Consider the following 5,000-nt stretch of genomic DNA (forward strand, 5'->3'; position numbering starts at 1 on the left):
CTTATCTTGAGATGATTTCGGGGCTTTAGTGTCCCCGCGGCCCGGTCCTCGACCAGGCCTCCACCCCCAGGAAGCAGCCCGTGACAGCTGACTAACTCCCAGGTACCTATTTACTGCTAGGTAACAGGAGCATTCAGGGTGAAAGAAATTTTGCCCATTTGTTTCTGCCTCGTGCGGGAATCGAACCCGCGCCACAGAATTACGAGTCCTGCGCGCTATCCACCAGGCTACGAGGCCCCTACCTCGTAGGGGCCTCGATACCGTAGGCCGTAGGATACCACGGAGGGAAGGAACGGTGCCTAACCACTTGGACCAGCGGGAATCGAACGCCGACCTGCAAGAAGACCTGCCTTCGCCGTTCCGACTAGTTTAGGTGATTACCAATATAGGTATACCACTATAGGTATAGCAAAACGAGAAAGGAATAACACTTACTTGGCCAGCCAGTGGCTTAGGGCGCGCGCACAGGAACATCCCTGCAAACAAACAAAAAAAATTAAAAAAATCACAAAATTTGTTTCAAACTGATATTGCAGCAAAAGATTTCCTATTTATTTTAAAAATAGATCGGCTACAATGAGCTGTCGGTATATATACATATTATATATATATATATATATATATATATATATATATATATATATATATATATATATATATATATATATATATGTATATATTATGTGTACATACAAAAGAATGGGGGTGGTAGGAGAAGATAATATTAGTGTTCAGTGAGAAACCACAAGGTCTCCTCTGAATACTTTTTATTTTCTTCTCCGAGGCTATGGGTCCCCACATTGGCACCAGAGGTGGTACCCTCACAAACTTTTATATATATATATATATATATATATATATATATATATATATATATATATATATATATATATATATATATAAAATAGGGTTCATATAGACCCCCTTTTCGTATATTTTGAAAAGTGAAGATAAACTGAATAGAATTGTAACTAGTCTGAAAGACGTTCTCTCTGAATATACAAAAATGCTTCCAACTGGCTCTATGCCAGGCATCTTATATGGCTTGCCTATAAGGTTCATAAAACAGGTATACCTATTCGTCTTATTTTGTCAGTGATTGGTACATTTAATTACAAACTGGCAAAGGTTCTAGTTCCATTAACAGAACCATTAAATTGTAATGAATTTACTGTGAGAAACTCTCTTAGGATTTTATAAAGGAACTTTCCTCGTTGAATTTAGAGTTCCCAACTATAATGGCTAGTTTGGATGTAGAATCACTCTCCACAAATATTCCTCTGTTGGAAACTATTGACATTTGTGTAAATCAGTTATTTGCTGACCCTAATTTAGGGTCAGGATTGGGGAGTAAGATATTTAGACCTTGTTGTTTTTTTGTTTAATAATAAATATTACATATACTGTATATATATATATGTATGAAGTCTTCAAAGTGATTGTTATATATGTGTGTTTTTTTTCTGTAAACAAATGTAATAAAATTAAATTAATAAACCAAAGAAGAAAAAAAATAGGGATGGTAGGAGCAGAGAATATTAAAGTGTTCAGTGAGAATCTGTATACAAGGTCTTCTCTGAATACCCTTTTATTTTCTTCTTCGAGGCTAGGGGTCCCTACAATTGCACTAGAGGTGGTACCCGTATATTATATATATATATTTTTTTTTATTTATAGTCTATAGTCTATAGACTATAAATAAAAATGAATTTTGGAGAATTGATTTTTGAATTACCACCAACAGTGAAAAGAAATGTACGAAAGATCGAGAAAATTCGTGTTAGAATTATTAATCTTACTTTTTCGGTCATATTTAATAATATATGTCTACAGGAAAGACTGCTACCAAAATATACTAATATATATATATATATATATATATATATATATATATATATATATATATATATATATATATATATATTTAAATTCATCCTTTTTTTTACTGCTGAATCCAATATACTTGATTCGAATTTCGCCTCTATTTCGACTTGGAAATAAATTATATTTTGGAGATCTGATCCGTATTGCAACCTTTAATCACAGTGCAGGTTCATTTTATATTGGAATTCTGATTCGCATAGAAGAACACCACATGAAAACTAGACTGAATTGATTCATAAATATATATTTGGAAAAAACATTCCAGTTATCCTTTAGGAATTCAAACTCTCCGTTTGTTTAGCATAAATCGTTGTCGACATCTGCTTTGATCAATCAACTTTGAATTCCATTGAAGTTCCGTAAAGAATTGCAGACATGATGCACAGCAAATTTCCAATTCATATCTGAGATTGCATATATTTTGTGATTTGAAGGCTTCTTTGAGAATTAAGTATTTGCTAAATAGTTATCCCTAAAATAAATGTTAAAAGTAATGTATTAATAACCGAACCCACAAGAGAAGATTGACAACGTATAGGGTCTTCCAAGACTCCATCACGCCTTAGCTGAGCGAGAGAGACGATTAGATGATTACACACAGAAATCACAATTGCCTGATGCATCAAATGAACAAATCCACAAGGGCCGTGACTAGGATTCGAACCTACATCCGAGAGCCTCCCAGATGCTCCCTTAATCGACTGAGCTACGACATGGTCAATGTCATAGCTCACGTAGCGACATATATATATATATATATATATATATATATATATATATATATATATATATATATATATATATATATATATATATATATATATATCTATTTTCAGGGACCAATCAGGCTTGTTCGATATATATATATATATGTCGTACCTAGTAGCCAGAACGCACTTCTCAGCCTACTATGCATGGCCCGATTTGCCTAATAAGCCAAGTTTTCCTGAAGTAATATATTTTCTCTAATTTTTTTCTTATGAAATGATAAAGCTACCCATTTCATTCTATATGAGGTCAATTTTTTTTTATTGGAGTTAAAATTAACGTAGATATATGACCGAACCTAACCAACCCTACCTAACCTAACCTAACCTATCTTTATAGGTTAGGTTAAGTTAGGTAGCCGAAAAAGTTAGGTTAGGTAAGGTTAGGTAGGTTAGGTAGTCGAAAAACAAATAATTCATGAAAACTTGGCTTATTAGGCAAATCGGGCCTTGTATAGTAGGCTGAGAAGTGCGTTCTGGCTACTAGGTACGACATATATATATATATATATATATATATATATATATATATATATATATATATATATATATATATATATATATATATATATATGCCACTACATTCGTCCTGAATTGTGTAAAACATCTTTAGAGAAAAAATATTCACATTATACTGCTTAAGGAAACTATTTTGCCGTCAAAGACGTTACAGATATGAAAAGAACATCTTATCTGTTTCTTAAGGCATTGACCGTAATACCGAAGACAATATCAATTAAGTTGTTCCATATGCCACTTGAATGTCAAATTGTTACTGCTAGGTAACAGGGGGCATGAGGGTGAAAGAAACTCTGGCCAGTTTCTCGCCCGGGATCGAACCCGGGACCACAGGATCCAGTGCTCAGCGTGCCTATGGCCAGTGGAGGAGTTGTGGTCAATTGTCAGTGTGATTGATTGTGATTGATGAGGGGCAGATACGTCTATCAATACGTACAAAATACGTCTGTTAATACGTACAAAATACGTCTGTTTACAATTACCTATATCTTCACCTTCCAGCTGATACGCCTCTTCTAGCTTCGTCTCTGAGGTAATGGGCGGCATTTTCCTGGGCACTGGTGAGTTATCAACGCCCTTCCTCTTCCCATTAGCCATTATTAATGGTATTTTCGCGGATAAAGTGGCAAGACAGCACAACGTGTAGCGCCCCTCACCACGTGGGAAGGGCGACTGAGGTGCCCTCCGCCTCCTCAGACACATCGTACACACAACGCCTCCCAAAACATAATATATAAAAACCTTCCTAATCTTACCCAAACTCTAACTCAGCCGATTCTACCGCATTATAATCTAACTTAATATATCCTAACTTAATGATATATATATATACGGTGCTAACGGTCGGATATTAGGTTGTAGATATGTCTTGTGTACGATTTGAGAGTTCAGTATCGTACCCAATGCCGCGCGCCATTTTGAAGGTGTTGCCATATTATACTTGAGACACCTCGGCGATATTGTAGTGGTTTTCTTAGTATATTTAGTGTGTAGCGAGTTTGTAGTGTAGTAGGATGCTGGGGACAGGGGACGGGAGGCTTGTAAAAATGTTCGAAAAAATGAATGTTCGTTTAGCGGGGGATAGTTTGATATTTACAAAGGATCACAAGGCTAAACAAAATGCCTAAAGCCTATTGACAGATACCTCCTCTCTTTTATATATCCATCCAAACTGATTCACGTATATCTAAAATACAGGTGAAATAATTCAGCGATTATCCTCCTATTATGTCCCCCTGTAATTTGTTCCGTAAGCCAAGAAGCCTAATTTCCAAACCAGTATTTACCCAGGATTTTGCTGAATCTAAATTCTTCCAATTTATATCCATTAATTCGTGTTTGATTTTGTACTGGCGTATCTCATAAGGCTGGACAATCTTTACCCGAACGCATTTAAAAAGAAAATCGAAAAAATAAATCTTGATATATGTGAGAGATTACCACATATGGAATGCATTAGGAAGCGATGTGGTGGAGGCTGACTCCATACACAGTTTCAAGTGTAGATATGATAGAGCCCAGTAGGCTCAGGAACCTGTATACCAGTTGATTAACGGTTGAGAGGCGGGACCAAAGAGCCAGAGCTCAACCCCCGCAAGCACAACTAGGTGAGCAGGCGATGAGTCACAATAACGTGGCTGAAGTATGTTGACCAGACCACACACTAGAAGTTGAAGGGACGACGACGTTTCGGTCCGTCCTGGACCATTCTCAAGTCGATTGTGTTCTCATTCATTCTCACAATTCTCACAATCGACTTGAGAATGGTCCAGGACGGACCGAAACGTCGTCGTCCCTTCAACTTCTAGTGTGTGGTCTGGTCAACAACTA

This window comes from Procambarus clarkii, chromosome 84, assembly GCF_040958095.1.
Source record: "Procambarus clarkii isolate CNS0578487 chromosome 84, FALCON_Pclarkii_2.0, whole genome shotgun sequence".
Taxonomy (NCBI): Eukaryota; Metazoa; Arthropoda; class Malacostraca; order Decapoda; family Cambaridae; genus Procambarus; species Procambarus clarkii.